Source organism: Cryptomeria japonica, chromosome 6, assembly GCF_030272615.1.
Source record: "Cryptomeria japonica chromosome 6, Sugi_1.0, whole genome shotgun sequence".
In the NCBI taxonomy this organism is placed as follows: domain Eukaryota; kingdom Viridiplantae; phylum Streptophyta; class Pinopsida; order Cupressales; family Cupressaceae; genus Cryptomeria; species Cryptomeria japonica.
In genome coordinates this window covers 44486993-44509306 of record NC_081410.1, presented here as the reverse complement: position 1 = coordinate 44509306, position 22314 = coordinate 44486993, and the positions used below count along the sequence as shown (strand labels likewise).

At 35.3% G+C, this 22314-nt stretch overlaps 1 long non-coding RNA gene across 2 annotated transcripts; it reads left to right on the top strand.

Moving 5' to 3' along the window:
- Positions 1-20561: 20561 nt before the first annotated feature.
- On the top strand, positions 20562-21421 carry LOC131072153 (uncharacterized). 2 transcript variants are annotated; one of them, XR_009112667.2, is made up of 2 exons: positions 20562-20758; positions 20904-21421. It is a non-coding gene; the product is annotated as an uncharacterized LOC131072153 (long non-coding RNA). The 2 variants fall into 2 exon arrangements; XR_009358144.1 differs by having other exon boundaries at positions 20562-20785.
- Positions 21422-22314: the final 893 nt, after the last annotated feature.

Sequence of the window (22314 nt, the reverse complement as noted above, 5' to 3'; positions counted from 1 at the left end):
CTCCATGTCGCATATCATAAGATTGTAACACTTGTCATAATCTTATGTTATCTTATGTCTCACCTTGGCCTATATAATCAAGGAGTTCCTTCTTGCAATCTCATTCTATTGTATTCATCTCATTGTGTTTGCATTCTTTGATAGGAATATCATTTATTCTTATATATTGATTTTTGAGTATCTTGTGCTTTCCATATACCTTTAGATTTTGAGTGGCTATCTTCATAACCAAATCTTACTACAACCAATAAAAAGGTATTCATTTATCTCTAATTTTGTTAAAAAGAAACAATTATCACATTGTAAATAAGGGAGAGGATCCATGAGCACATGGAAATTTCAAATCACTCCAAATTTTTCACGACAGCTTATTTGGCAAGTCCTTTGCATCCAACTAAGATTTCAAGGTCACGTCATCAAATATTATGCCGCATCAGCATGTTTTTGTTAAGGTGCCCAAAATAGCCCCCCCCAAAAAAAAATGATACCAATAGTCGTGCAAGAGTGAACCTATAGTTATGCAAGTGATGTGGCATCACATGATTGATTGCTTTTAACAACTATGGTTAGTCTATCATGAAGAATAACAATTTTAAAGTAACAACTTTTGGTACAATGGTATTCAAAAAATTGAACATTAAATCAACAAATGTCAACAACTAATATGGCAACCATTGAAAGGCCCTCACTAGAGTATTTCCTCTAATATTTTATTAAACCATATATAGCAGAGTGTAGATGCCAACAGAATTTGTTTTGTTTCATGATTAACAATCACTACAGTATTGAACACAGTCAGAGCAAAGAAGGAAAACGTGTGAAATGCAAGTTATGAAGGGCACAGAATTGAACACGAATCGTAATTGTGATGTTTACTAATGCAGTACGGATTGCTAGAAAAGATGAGCACACCAAGTCAGAATTTCTGAGAAATTTACTTAAAACAAGCTTGTGGCCGCTGTTTGACGTTCTTCTTTGAAGATGGTTTTAACAGGAATCCAGTTGTATAAGCAGTATAGTTCCATTTAACTTACGTATCAATTGAAAGTGGTGGTTACCCTGTCGAAAATGAGGGCCACATAATTCCACTTGCAAACCACGTCAATTTTGTTCCTTCTCTGTTGTCCTTTTGTTTCTTCTGCTTGGTCTCATCAATAAGCCCTAAACAGCTATCCGTCTATCTCAACTTTATAAAACCCTCCAATAATTACTTCCTTGCTTTATATGCCCCCACTTTCTGTGAATCTGGCACAAACGTGTAGATCTGGCATTCTGATAAGCCTTTCTCTCTGTGCTCTGTTTGCTGAAGAATTCCCTGGCTTTGGGACTGAGCAGAATCAAAATTATATCTGATGGAGTCCATCTATATAATAAAATCAAATGGGAAAAATGGCGGCGGAGGTGGCTTCCCTGAAATAGGTATGTTTGGGATTCTTTTGGCATTGCTGTTAGCATTGCTGGCGTTTGTAGTGTGCATGCCAACAGCTCGCGGGCCAGGCAGGCGCGGGAGAGCACTCGTAATGAAGCGCGCATGATAAAATGGTTTGGTCTTTTTTATTTCCACTCTCTAGGGTTTTTCCTCTTTGCAGTGGGAAGAAAAGAAGATTAAAGCTTTGGGGTCACTGGTGGGACTGTGACACTGATTTTCAGGGTATGTGGGTAAATGAATAAGAGTAACATTATTTTAGATTACAGTCAACTAATTGGCCACACCAGCATCCAAACTCTAATTATGTGAGAATATAACCAGAGGTTGGATGTGGGGCATTTGGTGGCTGCATAAATTCCTCCTATTTTCTGTAAATATGCTGTATTATTTTGGTGACTATGAAGTATTTATGCCTCAAAGCTTGGGATTGAACAAAGCTAGGGATTGATCAGTGTTCTCTCTTTGTTGGGACTGATCAGTGTCCTCTTTGTTGGGACTGCATAAACTTTTAAGCTTTGTGGGCTTGGCCCCTGTTTTATGTTTCTCATCTTTGTTTTGGTCTGTTTTGATTCTGAGGGTATGTCTTTTTATCATTACCCTTTTTGAATTCTGCAATAAAAGATTCAGTAAGACTTATTCATCCCAAAAAAATTGTGACCTATTATAAAGAAGCCTTATTGATTTTTGTAAACTGAACATGCACCACTTGTTAAGTTAGAATCACTCAACTTCAGGTTTGATGTCTGTATTGAATTTTTAATAAATAAAATAGAGAGTATTTAGATTATTGAACTCATTTTTACCGATTCTGCTTTGTACCCCGTCCAACACTCAAATGTTGAAGAATTAGTATGTTATTAAAAAAAAAAAAAAACTGGAAGAATATTTCTTTTCAAACCCTTTTTTGGAAGGGACCTGGATGGTGTTTTACTTTTCCAATTTAAAGACCAAGTTCCATGTGCCTTATTTGAAGCTACCCTGTCCTCAAAGAGGGTTTGAAAATTGTATTTTAGCCATCTATAAGGATAGTAAGGAATGTACAATTTCTGAACATTCTTAAAACACAGGTAATTTGACAGCATTTTGTCTTGCTTACTGCAGTGTTTAAAATTAATAGATTTTAATTTAGAATCTTATGTAGATAATAAATCATTAAAACTTTTTGGATTTCAAATTAAAGATTGCTTGTAGAAATGTTAAGATGGAAACAAGGAAAAATGTTGAAAATTCTCACTAATGTTGATAGTTAACTGTTGTTAAAGACTGTTTATCAGTCGTGTTTGTCAGGTGTCTGATATGAAAACTGACGCACTAGAGGTGATCTGAAACCTTGCCTGCACAGTTGGTCACAGTTGGTCAAATTTGGACGCTACTGTACGGTAGTGTCCTTTTCTCTGCGGCAGTGTCTTCTTTCATGCAATAGTGTCCTGTGCAACCTATACTTCACTGAATCTAGTTTTCACTGGTATTTGCAATATCTAGGCTTTGTGGTATCATAGGCACCTTTAGAAGCTTTTTATGAGGTGAAATTTGCAGCTTTCTAGTTATGAATTAAACCCAATAAAAAGATTTGAAAAGATTTAAGAGTTCTTTGGAGATACGCACGATGCCTAGGTTATCAGTGTGATACTTAGGTTATCAGTGTAATTTGTGTGTAAATCTAGATGTAGTTATAGAGGTGCAAAGATTTAAGAGTTCTTTGGAGATATGCATGATACTTAGGTTATCAGTGTAATTTGTGTGTAAATCTAGATGTAGCTATAGAAGTGCAGTAATGAATTCTACTGTGGTGTGTTGATACTTGTGCCAATTCATATTGTTGTGTGTTTAATATTGTTCTTATTGATTGGTGTGAATTTACTTGTCTTATTATAAAGAAATGTTTTTTTTTATTGGATTAAGAAACAAACAACAAAGTTATAGCAGCATATCAGCAAAACAGCTGTAACAAAAAGTCTATTAGTTGTAATAACAACAATACAACAGTACTACCAAAAGTAACATCAACAAAAACAGCTGTAAAAACAGCATTACAACAGTATTACAGAGGACAGCAATCTAAATCTTGATGTACAAGACATCATTAGCATATGATAAAGAAATAGTTCTTGCATTGTTCATGATTATTTGCACACAAGTGAAATGATAAGAATAAATATCAATAAAGCAGGATCAGCTCCAGTAAATTTAAGATCTGATTAAACAATTTGAAGACAACATCTTTGGTCCATGTCATAAAGAGCCGTAGCTCCAATATTGATTGTTATAATTTTTGGTTTCAACCATTTGTACTGTCATTGTAATCAATGAAAGATAGTGTGTCTTATATCTCATTCAACTACTTATTGGTAGCTTTTATTCTTTTTTAACTTTGTTGGATCAGTTTCAACAAATTCAAGACCAGGTTAAATAGCTTCAGCACAACATCCTAGGTTAATGTCATAAAGGACTGCAGCTTAAATATTGAATGATGTAATTTTTGGCTTCAGCCATTTGTATTGTGATTGTAATTATTGAAGTATGATGTTTCTTATATCTCATTCAACTACCTATTGGTAGCTTGTATTCTCTGTAACTTTGCTTGGGTAAGCTTCAACAAATTCAAGACTAGGATAAAATAGCTTCAGGACAACAAAATCCTTGGCCCATGTCATATAAAGGCTGCAGCTCAAGTACTGACTGTTGTAATTTTTGGCTTCAACCATTTGTATTTTAATTGTAATTATTGAAAGATAGTGTTTCTTTTATCTCATTCAGCTACCTATTGGTGGCTTGCATTCTTTGTAACTTTGCTTTGTTCAATACACAAAAAAGGAGTTGGAAAATAAAAAAGTCAAATATTCAAATGTTGTGGACACTATCGTACTCAATGGTGTGTAGGGACATTAGTGCACATGAAAGAATCCAAAATGCACATGTGACCAAGGCACAATATGGGTTTCAGAGTTTCAGTACCAAAGAAAGTGCAATGTAGAATTAAGGTTATGTTGCACATTGAAATGGTCACTTGAGTCCATGAAAAGTGAACTATGCATTTTCCATCTTTACATTGTGTCCTCAACTTTAGTGTGCACATGAATTTATATGAATTATGCATTCTAAAATGAAAATAATAATTAAAACTGATATCTATTTAAGATGATACGTTTTTAGATGGTTGTCTTGTATATTTTTACATTTATTTGCTTGAGCAACATCTTTATATCTACAAAAACACGAGAATTGCTAATGAATTTGGTGAAAAACAGCCCCAATAAATATCACTATAAACATTTGCAAAAAACTTGAAAGATCAATATAAAACAAATCATAGAGGAAATCATAGGCATATGACCAAGTTGCCCCCCATAAAACCATGTAAAAGTAACTTGAGAAGAAGATGATATCATGTTGTATGTAACAACCAATGAGTTGCAGCTGAGTTCATTTCCACGAAGAGTACATTCCATGATTTGATGTTTGTGATGTAAGATCCATGTTGGAATCACTTTAACAATTGCATAACGTAGAACCTATAAAGATGACACTTTAACCAAGGTGTGCAGCGTAGGGTCCATGAAGGTTTTGCTTTAAAGACTATACAGTATGTGTTTGTCTATGATTGGATAGAATATATGCCTATCCTATTGCATACAAAGTTATGGGATCAATTTGAGGTAAGAGAAATATATTTTGATGATGTTAATATATAACAATATGTTGGCCCTATGTGTATTGTTTTGTCGAAGAGAGGTGATTATGAAAGCTCAAATAATGGGGGGGAGCAAGCAAAGGGTTTGTCCCATTCCACTTAGTATGAGGACAAGTGATGTGCAAGATTTATTGTCATACAATATATTTCAAGATCTATAAGTTATGGCAAACATATCAAGAACTAAGTTATCCATGTCCTCTTTTTGTCAACATGCGCCATTAATTGTGACATTTCGTCATATGGATAGAAATAAGAAAATAAATCCACCAATGACATGAGAAGAATGCCAAGCATGTAGTTGTTTGGTGGAATTTTAGGATTGTCAATAGGTGAATCTAGTGAAGGAAAGTCTACCAAATGGACATTGTCATCATGAGTACAAGTAGATGTCATGTTATTACAATTCATTAGTTGCTCATGTTTAAACGAAGGTGTAACTTGTTAGTATTCAAATGATGTGTTTGGGGTTTTTGCATTGATAAAATCAACTATGATAGCAACCTCATTTATAAGATCTTGATTTTTGCTCAATAGTGCTTCATATTGATTGTTAAAGCTCATTTTAACGACAAATGAATGAAAACAAAATGCATAATTTTTCACATGTTCATTGGAATCTTGCTTGCATTGTACTAACTGTGTAAGTGATAACTTAGGCCAATGTTGAATTGCACTAAATTTTAAAAAGAATGTATTGAGATGTGGGATAAAGTATAAAACTAATTCAAGACATAATTTATTGGTGTTGTAAATAACTTCACCATTATTTTATCAATACATAATGAGTTAAACACATACCATAAAAATTTCTTAGATGGCACCATACATCCTCTACCATTATATATTTCAAAACATAGTGTCCCTAGACCTATAGGAGAAGGTTGAGCTAGGATCTAATGAGACAATGGGTAATGTAATAATTGTACGCATAGTGGGATGTTTGCAAGAAAGTGAATTTATCCAATGGTGTTTCTATATCCCCCTTTTTTTTAATCTATGCAAGACATCTCATGAGAAAATGAACATGAAGGAGATGTGATATGTTGATTAGAGGTGCGGTAATAGGTGTGGAAAACTATGGGGGTGAACCTCTTATATAATGACTGTATAGTATACATGCATATTGTTGGTAAGAAAGTATACTAGATTAGATTTTAGATTTATGATCTCAATGGTTATTCACACACTACCTCAAGTGAGAACATGTTACTATCCTTTGACGCATCAATGACAACCAACCACCTAGTTAGCCAATGAGCACGATAACCACTCTGTCATTTCAAACTCTCTATCCACAAAAGATTAACTCCAAAAACTTTGGAATTTGACACAACATGTGTAGACACACTCTCCTTCCAAAAGCGCATATCACAACTCTCAAGATAGACAAAATGTGGAACACAACAAGTTGCCAGGGCAAACTCACTATTTGAGTAACTTGCCACATATACTTCTAGATCACCCTTCTGAATTACCTCCGCCAAACGGAATAGATGCAATATGATGCTACAAACAAACTTCAACTAATATCACAACATGGCATTGTACTTCAAAATTCAAATGCTCATACATAGATATTAAGATAGTTAAGGTTATACAATTACATGTCGATTCAACCTCATAGTGAGCTCCTTTGACTTCACGTACAATTACATATCCTATAATATAACATACAATTACATTTAATTCTCATTGACTAGAAACTTCTTCTTGATACTCCTTTGTCATCAATGACAACATATGTTCAACACTTAAAATGCCATCAACCCTCGACACAAAAAAAAGCATTGCAAATAAGAAGATAAAACAAACAAGAATGCGCATTGAACTAACTCAAATTCACGACCAAAGGTCAAATCTATTAAAAAAAGTGACCCAAGTACCAAACCTATGAATATAACTAAGAGCACTTTGGATCAACAAAAACATAAACTTACCGTCACAATTACCCATTAAAAATTTGAATCTTAATGGTCACAACAACAATACACCTTCATACATTGATTAATTAGTCAGAATAACAAATTTATAAAAAGTAATCTTTAACATCCCACTTGTCAATTTCTAAACCTAAAATTTCTTCTCTATTGCTATTATGACTTGAGCTTTCAACGGTTGCAAATGGGGATTGATAGGAAAGCCCACCCCTGGCCCGCTTTGTCTCCAGCGATTGGCTCTGAATAACCCTAGTAAGCCAAATTATGTCCATTTTTCATGTAATTTCTGTGAAAGTAAGCCAAATTATGTCCATTTTTCATGTAATTTCTGTGAAAGTAAGCCAAATTCTGTCTATTTCCACTTTACTTTGACTGATTTGCTCCTAACCGACTTACAGGAAATTTCTAGAGAGCCCAGATGCCCTAATTTGTTCTGTTAATAAATTCCGACCATGACTGTTCTAATTGACCAGTATTCTGCCATTACAACATCTCTCTGGACTCTTACAGTCGATCCATATTGTGGAAGGAAAAATGGGATCTTATTACCTTGTAAAGGAAGATGGACCAGGGGACGAGTTTAAATTTCTGGTGGCTTTGCTAATGGCAATGACGTTTATGGTGTTGTGTATGAATAATCACAGGCCTCGTCGGCGTAGGGCACATATGCAGCATTTCCTTTTTGATATTATGTAATCTTTTGGCATTTGGTAGTTTAGTGTAGTGTCTTTTTAAGATTTGCATTTTGATTTATATTTTGGATGGTATCGATACTAAGACTTTAAGTGGATTCATAGTATTTGATATGACTCTCTATGATCGGAGACTTTTATGATTGATGATGTGTGATTTATTATATGATATTTGATTCTTATGGATGTTGATATATAGTATCTTCTAGATGGATGGATTTATATGACTCGTGAATTTACATATGATTATTATTTATTAGGATTATGTGACTGATGATGATACTAACCCTACCTAATGATGATGATTCTATGCAGTGTTTTGGTATTATATTGTGACTATTTTCATGAGTAGAGACGATGTCATATCACGCATTGCGAGTGAGATATGTCGTCGTGATTCTCTATCACATGTCTGTTTATTGTGATGTATATGTATTGTATATGTCGTGTTGGTCTTTGACGCAGGTTTGCAAGTATCGGACATCGACTCCACCTGGTTCCACAGATCTGGGCGTGTCTCTATCTCAATGACAAGTTGTCGGAGATGACATAGTTTCCCTCACACACTCTACGTTTAAGATGTATACCTTGTTAGTTTATCTTGATGTCTTTTGCTTGGTTGATTTCCCTTTAGGGTCAACTAAGAGATTTGGTGTAATGGTTAAATCTCTAACACCTTGTTTCATAGGTCATGAGATCAAATCTCTTTGACTTGCTAAGTCGTGGTTTGGTTATTGGTTTTATTGCATGATTGAATTATTCATTCTATTAAGAATCTAATTAAGTAATTAATCTATTTAATTTAATTTATTGATATTTAATTGAGCTTCATTTATTATTTAATAATTTAATCTGTTTGATTTGTTGTTGAGATGATTTTTATTTAATTATTTATTTGAGTTCTATTTATTTTATTTTATTTATTTATTGGTATTATTATGAATAATGATAATTAATTATAAATTATTGTGTGGGAATTATTTAATTAAAACATGAAGTAATTATTTGTAAATAATATTATTTCTACCTACCATCTAATTATGAGGAAATATTTGTATTTCCTAATTGATTGTCATTCATATACTATAGTAATTGAGTTTTGATTTATTTTACCTACCTTTATTTTTGATTGGTTGGCTTGATTGAGTAGGTAAGAAATATATATTTATAATATGTATTTTTCGAACTTTGCAATGGTAGGGTATGATATATGCTTTATAGAATTTTCCTATTGATGGGAAAAACTATAGTCTATAATTTATTTTTTTCTATTTATTCTGGCTTGTTGTTCTGTGCATGGGTTAATTATCCGACAGATCATTGCAAAAGGCTTTCGAATTTGGTTTGAAGATTAGATTGTGATTTGGATTTGTGAAGGCTTGGCTATTTCAGATTTCATATTCAATTTTTGGTTTTGCGAATTGCAGGTTGGTGGCTTCTTTCTTTTGTATTTTATTTCCAGAAAAGATTGTCTTCTTCGTGTTTGCAATTAGTTTTGATTGCTCTTGGGGATTGGTTTGATTGTGGAAATGATTTGCCTTGATGGATTTCAATCTATTATGCAAGTCTGAGAATGGGGAATATGCAGATTTGATTCTATGTCTTCATTGTGCTTTTTGTGATTTCTCTATGACTGCACTGTGAGTGTACAGACTCTTTCTTCCACTTGCTTTGACTGCATTTAGTCCCTACCTAGCTTGCTTGAGTCTCCTTTTGTTGGTTGTTACCCCTCTCTCTCTCTCTCTCTCTCTCTCTCTCTCTCTCTCTCTCTCTCTCTCTCTCTCCTCGTGGTTTTGGCTCCTTATACCTCAGATTATGCTCAGTAGGAGAGAGGATTTCTTCTGTAATTTTTACCAATGAGCATGTAGTGAATGTGTTGGTTGTCCTTGTTGCTATTTGGATGTCTTAGACCCTCTGTATGCATTATGAGGGGCGTTTCTGATCCCTGTGACCTCCTATGCCCCTTCCTAAGCCTTAGGACTCAAATTTGCTCAGTTTTCTGCACTTCTTCCAAGAACGCTATGCAAACACCCAAGAACATTGTACTATATACTAGGGACACTACCCTGCATGCTAAGAATGCCATCCTCCATCCCACAAAACACCACTATACATACGATAAGCGTTGACAAACATGCCATGAGTGCTAAGATCTTGATTTGCAGGTGCAAGCCTAGAAACCAAAAACACCATCCTAGAAACTAGAAACACTAGCATACATACCAGAAACACTAGCATACATACCAAGAACACCATCCTAGGAATCAGGGGCGCTGAGTTGTCTCGGGGGTCTCAAGAAGTCATTTTTTAGCCCGTTTGAGTGCATCTTTGTTTGTGTGAATACTCCAGAGGCTTGTGCAATATGTATTGACATTTCCAGAGTTGATTATGATGTATTTTGATCTCTTATGATGTTTCATGTTCTCCGGTAAGAAGGTTCATGCCTTACCGTTGAGGTGTTCCTATGCGATTTGAAGCTCCAGCGAGAGGGAGAGTGCCTCGTTGTTGAGGGATTGATTATATGACTCCAGTGGGATGTGTTATGCCTCATTGTTGAGAATATGATTCTATTTGGATCTCTTTTATGGTTTCCATTCATGATTGGCTTATTTCTGATGTTGCATTTGTGAAGGCCTCTTTCCTTGAGTTTGATTCATGAGTCCATTTTACTCAGTTGGTGCTTAGTTTGTTGAAATTGTTATTGTATCCTCTTTGGCCTTCATGATGATTTTATGTGTTCATTTGATATGTATTTTCACCCTATGGTAATGGTCTATGGTAGGGAGAGTGGGCTCTTGCATATGTGGACCAAGGTCTTGAGCATTAAGCCTCTAGGAGTGGGTCTAGACTTACTGGAACAACATGAAGAGTTTGTTGTAATTGCAAGTGATAACTTAAACAATTGATTAGTGGGTTTTGGGTATTAGGAATTCACTAAATAAGATAATAATGGATCGTGTGCCCCTCCTCATAGCCCTAGAAGCGTGCGCGCTCAAGATGAGCTTGGGAAGACTGTTGAAGCGGTAAACCAATCTCCCTTGAATGGCTCCAAGATTGAGATGGTTCTGCATGTCTATCAAGGTGAGGCTTGGTCCCTTCTATCGTGAGGATAGCATGTGATAACACTCTTTCCCTACATGTGTCCATTGTCCATATGCTTTGCTTTATTGATTATGCCTTTGGAGGATCTATTGATGATTTTAGCCTTGTGTTGCAACTTTATGTTGTGATCTCTTGTTGGAGTCTTGTTGATTCTTGATGTATCTGTTGGTTGATAGGTGTCAGCTTAGGTCATGAGTGTGAGTTGGAACCTTTGTCATCTCCTAGCACGGGGGGTGGTTCCTTGATTGGTCCCACATGGTCGGGTGGTTCATTGCCTTCTTCCATTGAGATACTCTCTTTGGTGTTGCGTGCGTGGAATGGATTTTTCATGAGATTGCACTTTGGAACTGATTTTCTATGTTCATGAAAAGAAGGCATTGTATCATAATGAAATGTATATGTAAAATAAATGATGTATCCTTGTATATGATATTATCATGTATTTGAAGAAGGAAGTTGTAATAGAACTTGATGTTAGAATTAGGTATAGATCTATGACTATTTCATGATGTAATACACATTTGCTATGAGATTAAAGTAACCATGTGAATGAAATAGTTTATATGTATTGAGTTGCATTACATTTATGAGATGGATAGTATTATGTTATGTTGTAGAATGAATGATAGTAAAAAGGAATGGATAGCATTGATCTTTACTCGAGTAACTAGGTGATCATTGACATCTAAGGTTAAATGATTTGTATAATGTTTTAATAAAGTATACTATGTGTTTGAACCTTGCATAAATGATAATAATTATTAGATGCATAAAAGTAAATGGTTAGAGGATGATAAATATGACCTTCTAGTTAGATAAATGTTGTAATGTGATGAAGTCAAGTAGTGACATTAAGATACCCTAGGGAAGGATATTGTTGCAAGATTATAATTGAAGAAATGATCGATAGAATTGCTCTGCTTGTGTAATGTTGATTTACGCTCTCATGCATGTACTTTTATGTGTTATTGCAATTGGATAATGTTGTGTTGATATGTGTTAATGTTGGAATAATGTAATGAATGTATTTTTTTTTTAAATTCTCCATTTGATTAGTAGATTTTAGATTATTTCTCTAGGGTATTTTGGTGAGCATTACATTTGGTATCAAAGCCCATGTTCATACACTGGATACTCTGGTTTCATATGAGCCCATTGTGCGAGTTAGCACATGTTAGCACGGGTTAAACCAACGATGTATCCTTGCTTGTTATTCTTTTTCTTATTTGCCCTAGATTTTAGCTTATAGACTTTTTTGCGTCTTGGATAGACAAGATGCCTGCTAGAGATAGAGGTCATGGTCGCGGTTGTGGTGGTCGCATGGGTACTCATCAGAATCCTCATCCCAAGGTTTCTGACGAGTCACACCACAAGAAGTAGCAGCAGCAGGATCAGGGAGGTGGTGATGCAATTCCACAGTTGGTTACAACACTTCATAATCTTCTTGACCAACTAGGTCCAGGGTAATAGGAGAATCGTCAGGAGGAGTCTCATCATTTGGGTCATGAGGATAGAGCTGAGTATCAAGAGCATGAGAGGGAGCGTTCACGTTCACCTCGTAGGAGAGTAGATTTTGTTGGATTAGGTTGTGGCTACAACTGGTCATATGAGAGATCTCCTTAGGGATTGTCCCCCTACTTTTGATGGTTTCAGTGATGGATTGGAGGCAGAGACTTGCCTGCTCGACTTGGGTAGGTGTTTTGCCATGCATTCGTATGGCAGTAACACCAAGGCTAGGTGTGCGATTATGCATCTTTGAGATTTTGCTTCCACGTGGTGGCGTATGGAGGAGCAGAAGCTCCATTTGGATATTGCGACAGTATCATGGGAGTTATTTCTTTAGCGATTTTGTGCTCGTTTTCTGCCAGATCTTTGGAGGCAACGTAGGGTTGATGAGTTCCATGATTTGAGGCAACAAGGTGTGATAGTTGAGCAGTATGAGAAGAAATTCTTTGATCTTAGGCAGTACTCTCAGATTGCAGATGATGATGCGATGCTTGTGCACCATTTCATTAGGGGTCTTAACGACCGCATTGGTGGTGACGTTCGGGTTCTCGAACCCAAGTCTATGGTGGTAGTGGTGGAGAAGGACCAACTGATTGAGGAGAAGTTGTCTTTGGCATCGAGAGGTTCTGCAAGTGCGCAAACTATTAGTGCTTCAGCTTCAGGATCAGTTGCGAGAGGTACTCAGTCATAGTTCTCAAGACAGGCTAGGAGCTATCCTTCCTCTTCTCGAGGTGGTCAGCGATATTGGAAGAAGAATTTTTAGGGCCCAAACTTTGTGCATGGAGCTAGATCACAGTAGGAAAGGGATCGTGGTAGACAACGTGATAGACGACCGGTTTACTCTCAGCTAGCACAGAGTGTTCAATAGTCTAGTAAAGGCAGTGTGCAACAGTCTAGTGCCCCTCCAGTTGCACGAGGTTTCACTAGAGGGAGTTGTTTCACATGTGGCTAGCTGGGTCACTATGCATCTCAGTGTCCTCAGAGGTCCACACAGATGTCAGGACAAAGACGCGCAACTTTAGAGCCTACGGTTGGTGATGCAAGTAGATCCCATCATGTGTTTGTGGCGATTGAAAACTGTCAGGATGAGCATCAAGGCACTGTTGTTGAGACTATAGGTGAGATAGGTGGTAACTCTTGCTTGGTATTAATTGATTCTAGTGCTACTAATTCTTTTATTTCTCCTTCTTTAGTAGAGAGATGTGGGTTTTCTATGGCAAAGAAGAAAGAAGGTTGATAGGTGGCAGGTTGAGTTGGCCATGAGATCCAAGGCGGTTGTGGATTCTCTTGTGCATGGTTGTCTTTTGGAGTTGGGTGTACTCTCTACTTCAGTGGATCTTCGTGTTCTATCTTTGGGATCCTATGGAGTGGTGCTAGGTATGGATTGGCTCGAGTCTTATCAGGCTAGGATTGAGTGTCGGGGTAAGAGAGTACAGTGTTTGGATGATAGCGGGAAGAGTGTGGAGGTAGTAGGTATTAAGCAACCTATCTCTCTTCGCATGATATTCATGATGCAGATGAAGTGTCGTGTGTGCAAGGGTTGTCAGCTTCATGTAGTTAGAGTGGATGAGTTGGATGAGGGTGAGAGTAGAGATGAGGTATTTGCTTGTCATCCTATTTTGCAGGAGTTTTTGGATGTATTCCTGAGTGAGATTCCAGGTATGCCACCTAAGCACGACATTGATTTTAGGATTGATTTGATTCTAGGAGCACAACCTATATCTAAGGCTCCTTATCAGATGACCACTCAGGAGTTGAGTGAGTTGATATTGCAGCTTGAGGAGTTATTGGCGAAGGGATTTATTCAGCCTAGTGTATCACCTTGGGGTGCGTCGATGTAGTTTGTGAAGAAGAAGGATGGGTCTCTTCGTTTGTGCATTGATTATAGACAGTTGAATAAGGTGATGGTGAAGAACCGTTATCCTTTGCCGAGGATCGATAATTTGTTTGATTAGATTAAGGATGTGAAGCTCTTCTCCAAGATAGACCTCAAATCCGGGTATCATCGGTTGCTGATTCATGAGGCAGACATTCATCGTACAACTTTTCGCATGAGGTATGGCCATCATGAGTTCACAGTGGTGCCATTTGGGTTGATGAATGCTCCATCGGTTTTCATGAGCTTGATGAATGGAGTGTTCAGGACCTATCTTGACAGATGTGTTCTCGTGTTCCTAGATGATATTTTGATCTATTCAAGGATAGAGGAGGAGCATGAGGAGCATATGCGGCTAGTCTTACAGTGTCTCCGTGAGAATCAGTTGTACACCAATGTGGTGAAGTGTGATTTTTTCCAGTCCGAGGTGAAAGTACCTTGGCCATGTCATTTCAAGAGAGGGTATTGCAGTGGATCCCTCTAAGATTTAGGTGATTGTGGATTGGCCAGTGCCCACTAATATGGGTGAGGTACACAGTTTTATGGGACTTGCAGGATATTATCGGTGGTTTGTTCAGGATTGCACATCCTATTAATTCTCTTCAGAGGAAAGGGAAGAAGTTTATTTGGTCAGAGCGGTGTGAGACAACTTTTTGGATTTTGAAGGAGCGTTTTGACCAGTGCACCTATCTTAGAAGTTCCAGATCCTTTGGGTGACTTTGTGGTTTGCACAAATGCATCTTTGGAGGGTCTTGCAGCAGTTCTCATGCAGGATGGACATGCGATTGCCTATGAGTCGCGTAAACTCAAAGATCATGAGTTGAACTATCATAGAGGTACAATTTCTTTGTATGGGTTTAAGATGGATTCCAATAGTAATCCATAATAATATCTAGATATTTTTTATCACTTGTCACCTTCATTGACATTATATATGCTTTTAATTTTCAGCAATGTACCCATTTTTTTTAGTATAAACATTTCTTTTTGATGTTGGTTAAGTGACAAATTCATTTGGGTCTCATTGGACCATTTGCATCCACTAAAAAAAATGTATGGGTTCATATTCCAAAGGTGGGTTTAATAATATTAGAACAAAAGAGGCATGGTTCTTTGTTTAGTTTTGTAAGTGGACATTAACTATAAATATATTTTAATAGTTTCTTAGAATGTTATTTGAAAAATTGTCATTATTTTATTCCTTCATAGTATTATGTTTATGTTTTCCAATAAGCCCCAAGTGTAATAAGTCATCTAGTTACTACTATTTTTTTTATTCCAACTGGGTATTACTTGCTTTTTACTATTGTTTTTATTACATCTTAAACACGAGTTTATTTAGCCAAGTAGTTTCATTCAATCAAGCTAATCTATTAAGGTAAACACATAATATAAACACTATTCTTATTCCATTAATTAATAAAGAATACCATAAGTAATCTACTTTATAGATAAGAACATAAATGATCATCACTGCATATTGCAATAGTATTACATTTTCAATTCATAGAAGCATGCATATATCAAGCGAAATTATCATTGGATGGGTTGACTAAAGTGAGCATAAGATAGAAAGTTACACCAAAACTTTTCTATGCATATGAGTCCCCTAAATAGAAATACAATCCATCAACTAAAGCAATTAGAATTATTAAGCATGTAAAATTAAGTTTAAATACCAACATCTTAAACAAGAGGTGCCTCATTCTTGGTTGACCATTGAGTCCTCAATAAGTCTGCATTGATTCTTGTTTCAAGTGCAAGGTGTAACACAATCCCAACCTAAGTAAATACATAATCCCTTACCCAACCTAACCAAGTGGACTATGTTGATTGATTGAGGATGGGATTTTATAATGCCAAAACCTCAATGTACCAAGTTAAGCATAGATTTTAGTTACACATAATATCACTATAGTAATATCCATTCACAAAATTTGAACACACATTGACTAAAGAGAAAGAGTAAGTGGATGCGAGTCTACTACATAAGTTATCTTTTTATTATACAATCATTCCATACTACTTATGATCATCATAAAAAAGAAAATACTTATTCTAACAACAAACATGCAATATAACCCAGTACCTATGACACAAGTAGTTATTAAAATGTTTATCCACAATCTACTGAACAAATGAAAAAGGTAGACCCTAACATCTATTGCCTACACTACTAGTTGATCCAAATTTGTATTGTGGGCAGCTCATGGAATCTATTAGATGCATGCTATTGGTGAAAGCTAGCCAGCCATTGTGATAAAACTAGTTGCTATCATATGTAGAGAAAGAGTTGTGACTACTATCATCTTGGAACTAGCAATAAGTTTATTTGTTGAATAAGTTAGAATTTATTAGCTTAGTGATCACCTCAAAATTAGGGAAACTTGTAACTTTTATTAGAGAATAATAGTTCTCTATACATGCCTTCATCATGCACCAAACTCATCATTATATGTGTTTTCATTGAAAAATAACTTTTGTATCTATCTCGATTCAAGTTTAATGTGGTGAACAAGATATAAGTATCTCTAATGTAATTAGGTTGGTTATTTTTCAGATTTCAACACCTTAGGTTAGCGAATCATGATATAAATTGTAAGTCACATAAGCACTCAAGCTCCTAGGATCAAGTTTGTAAAACCAAAAATAACCTTCCATAAGAGAGTAGCTCAAGAGAATAGATTGCTTGATTATAACCGCAATAATGGTAAAATGATACTATATATGCACATATGAGGTGTTGCTTCTATAGGCAAGGTGAGAGGATAACATAGGATAATGACATGTGTCACAATCATATGACATGAGACAAAAGGGGATAACAATCCTAAGTGATCCCTATGTAAACTTAACTAATAAGCGTGAATAGGATTTAGGAGGTGAATCAATTTAGTATTACCCCTTCTCATACGGACACTCCCCTTAAGTAAATCAAGTCTTTTAGATGCAAGAATTTTTACCTTTTATATGATATACTCCTTTAGTTAATTGTGTTGTCCTTGACTATCTCAATAATGATGGTGTAGAAGAAGTACTAGAAGACATTGTTGAAGGCAATGGGATATTTTTCTTTTGAAAAAGGTGCTTAAACTCATCAAAAAAAAATTTTGTAACTATTGTGTTCATCATGCCCCTATTTTTGCAATATGCATGCGTGTCTCTCCTTCTTAGGTTTATCCTCTTTGGAAGAGGTGGTAGGCTTATTTGATTTTGTCTTAGTTTTTGATTTCTTCTTTCCTTTGACTTTGGGTGTTTATACTAACAATGCCTAACTCTTGGGAAGTAGATGTAAATGGATAAGATTATCTTGCTCTCTAGTCAAATGATCACAAAATATATCAAAAGAAGGCATGTTAAATGGTCCACCTAAGGCATCCATAGTGAAATAGAAGGTAGAAAAAACACAATAAATGGTCCTTTTAATTTAGACATAATAAAAAATATAGATTCTTTATCATACTTATCTTTTTCACAACTAACTAATTAAGATCTCAACGATTTTAGCTTAACCAAACAATCCTCAATATGAGGAGATATATGAAGAGAAAGAGATGACATATCTTCTTGTATTTACAAAGCACAAAATTCACTAATTGTACCTAAAAAATCTTTTTATTTATCACATACTTGCTTAGGTATTGTACACCCCTCAATATGGAATAACAAGCTGTTAAAAACATAATGCTAGCACATCGCGTTGTTGTCCATAATCCGTGTGTGTTTCCTTGTGCAGAGAGCTATTAAAGGACATACAAAGACATACTACATCTTGAGTGGAGAAGTCGATTAGTGAATCTTCGGGAGGTTGTTATCCACCTATTGAAGAAGTTCATTTTTTCCCCTCTACGACAACATCTTTAGATCTACAAAACGCAAGATAATTGCTAATGAATTTGGTGAAAAACAACCCCAATAAATATCACTGTAAATATTCACATAAAGCTTGAAAGATCAATATAAAACAAATCATAGAGGAAATCATAGGCATATGACCAAGTTGCCCCCCATAACACCATGTGAAAGCAAGTTGAGAAGACGATGATATCATGTTGTATGTAACAACCAAGGAGTTGTAGCTGAGTTCACTCCCATGAAGAATACATTTTGTGATTTGATGTTTGTGATGTAAGATCCATGTTGGAATCACTTTAACAATTACATAACGTAGAATCTATTAAAGATGTCACTTTAACCAAGGTGTGTAGTGTAGGGTCTATGAAGGTTTTTCTTAAAAGACTATACAATATGTGTTTGTCTATGATTGGATAGAATATATGCCTATCATATTGCTTAGGAAGTTATGGGATCAATTTGAGGTAAGAGAAATATATTTTGATGATGGTAATATATAACAATATGTTGGCCCTATGTGTATTGTTTTGTCAAAGAGAGGTGATTATGAAAGCTCAAATAATGGGGGGAGCAAAAAAAAGGTTTGTCCTCCATTCCCATTAGTGTGAGGACAAGTGATGTGCAAGATTTATTGTCATACAATATATTTCAAGATCTATAAGTTATGAAAAACATATCAAGAACCGAGTTGTCCATGTCCTCTTATTGTCAACATGTAACATCAACTATGACTTTTCGTCATATGGATAGAAACAAGAAAATAAATCCACCAATGACATGAGAAGAATATCAAGCATGTAGTTGTTTGGTGGAATTTTAGGATTGTCGATAGGTGGATCTAGTGAAGGAAAGTCTACCAAATGGACATTGTCATCATGAGTACAAGTAGATGGCATGTTATTACAATTCATTAGTTGCTCATGTTTAAACATAGGTGTAACTTGTTACTATTCAAATGATGTGTTTGGTGTTTATGCATTGATAAAATCAGCTACGATAGCAACCTCCTTTATTAGATCTTGAATTTTGTTCAATAATGTTTCATATTGATTGTTAAGGCTCATTTTAACAACAAATGAATTAAAACAAAATGTATAATTTTTCACATGTTCATTGGAATCTTGCTTGCATTGTACTAATTGTGTAAGTGATACCTTCTAGGTCAATATTGAATTGCACTAAATTAAAAAAAGAATGTATTGAGATGTGGGATAAAGCATAAAACCAATTCAAGACCTAATTTGTTGGTGTTGTAAACAACTTCATCATTATTTTATCAATACATAATGAGTTAAACACATACCATAAAATTTTCTTACATGGCACCATATATCCTCTACCATTATATATTTCAAAACATAGTGTCCCCAAACCTATAGGATAAGGCTAAGCTAGGATCTCACGAGACAATGGCTAATGTAACAATTGTATGCACAATGGGATGTTTGCAAGAAAGTGAATTCATCTAATGGTGTTTCTATCTCATTTATTTTGTTATACATGCAAGACATCTCATGAGAAAATGAACATGAAGGAGATGTGATATGTTGATTAGAGGTGTAGTAATAGGTGTGGAAAACTAGGGGAGTTTATATAATGAGTGTATAGGATACATGCATATTGTTGGTAGGAAAGTATAATAGATTAGATTTTAGATTTCTGGTCCCAATGGTTATTCACATGCTACCTCTAGTGAGCACATGTTACAATCCTTTGACGAATCTATTGCGAACAACCACCTAGTCGACCATTGAGCACAATGACCACTCTGTCATTTCAAACTCTCTATCCACAAATGATTAACTCCAAAAACTTTGGAATTTGACACAACATGTGTAGACACACTCTTCTTCCAAAGCCCATATCACAACTCTCAAGATAGACAAAATGTGGAACACAACAAGTTGCCAAGGCGAACTCTTTATTTGAATAACTTACAACATATACTTCTAGATCACCCTTCCAAATTACCTCCGCCAAAAGGAATAGATGCAATATGATGCTACAAACAAACTTCAACTAATATCACAACATGACATTGGACTTGAAAAATTCAAATGCTCGGACATAGATATTAAGATAGTTAAGTTTATACAATTACATGTTGATTTGACCTCACAGTGAGCTCCTTCGACCTTACATACAATTACATCTCCTATGATATAACATACAATTACATTTAATTCTCATTGATTACAAACTTCTTGATACTCCTTTGACATTAATGAAAACATATGTTCAACACTTAAAATGTCACCAACTCTCAAAACTCAAAGAAGCATTGCAAATAAAGAGAATAAGAAAACAAGAATGCGCATTGTACAAACTCAAATTCATGGTCAAAGATCAAATCTATTAAAAAAAGTGACCCAAGTACCAAACCTATGAATATGACTCGGAGCACATTAGATCAACAAAGACATAAACTTACTATCACAATGACCCTTTGAAAATTTGAACCTTAGTGATCACAACAAATTTGTAAAAAATAATCTTAAGATCCCACTTGTCAATTTCTAAACATAAAAATATCTCTCTATTGCTATTATGACTTGAGCTTTCAAACAGCTGCAAATGGTGATTGATAGGAAAGCCCACCCCTGCCCCGCTTTGTACCCAACGATTGGCTCTGAATAACTCTCCATAGTTCATGTAATTTCTGTGAAAGTAAGCCAAATTCTGTCCATTCTTCATGTAATTTCTGTGAAAGTAAGCCAAATTCTGTCCATTCTTATGTAATTTCTGTGAAAGTAAGCCAAATTCTGTCTATTTCCACTTTACTTTGACTGATTTGCTCCTAACCGACTTCCAGGAAATTTCTAGAGAGCCCAGATGCCCTAATTTGTTCTGTTAATAAATTCCGACCATGACTGATCTAATTGATCAGTATTCTGCCATTACAACATCTCTGGACTGCTACAGTCGATCCATATTGTGGAAGCAAAAATGGGGTCTTATTACGTTGTAAAGGATGATGGACCAGGGGACGGGTTTAAATTTCTGGTGGCTTTGCTGATGGCAATGATGTTTATGGTGTTGTGTATGAACAATCCCAGGCCTCGTCGGCGTAGGGCACATATGCTCATGCGGGTTAACTGAAAGTTAAATTCAGGGTATGCAGCATTTCCCTTCTCATTTTCTGTAATCTTCTGGCATGAAGAATGGTAGCTTAGGGTTTTTATGTTGTACTGTTGTAGAAGTGAACTAGTTTGGGTTTCTACTCAGAAGGGTAAATTGTGTAGGTATGTAAGAGGTTACAATTCAATTGATGTATGTCATATCATCAATTTGATATAAATTTTGAATATATGAGTTATATTATAGTTTGAACTTTTAGTGATTTTGAAGGATTGGATCTTTTTAATGGTGGTCGTTTAGTTGAAAGATATTTCTGATATATTAATGCGAGGCAGATATGAGATATCAGAATGGATCTCCCTAATGTAAGGGAAACTTGGTTATTTATGTTAATCAGGTTGTATCATTAAGAAAAATGTATGGGTTTATATTTCAAAAGTAGTGTAGATTATGTAGAATTGAAAGACAGGGATTCTGAAGTAATGGATCGTCCTAATGATAGTTGTTTAGTTGAAGGAAACTTCCGATGTATTAACAAGAGGCAGAGATACTGGAATGGATCCCCCTAATGATAATAGTTTAATCTAAAAGAAATTTCTGACATGTTAATTAAAGGTAGTGATTCTAAAGATCTGTATGTTAATTCAGTTGTATCCATTGAAAAAATGTAGGGGTTTCTTTTCTCAGAGGTAGTGTAAACAATATAGAATATAAAGACATAGATTCTGTCTAGTTTTGTAAGTGGGTATTGATTTAGAATGAATTTTAATGATTTTTTTTAATAATGGATTCATGTTTGAAAAGTAGTTTACATGATCTTGGAATAGTAGAGACATAGTTTTCTCTTTGGTTTTGTATCTGAGCATTAACTTTATAATGGATTTCAATAGTTTCTTGTAATACTGTTCGAAAACTTGTCATTGTTTTTGCTTTAATTGATGGTATGCTTCTTTTTTTTTCAGCAAGCTCTCAAGTTTTCATTTCTTTGTGTAAATAAGATAAACACATCAAATACTTTTGCAATTCAAAAGGTACCAAATTTATCTGGGACTCAAATCCATTGTGTGTAAGAAAAAATGTATAGATTTAAATTCCAAAGGCAGTTTAAATGAAGTTAGAATAATAGAGGTAGAGTTTCTTGTATG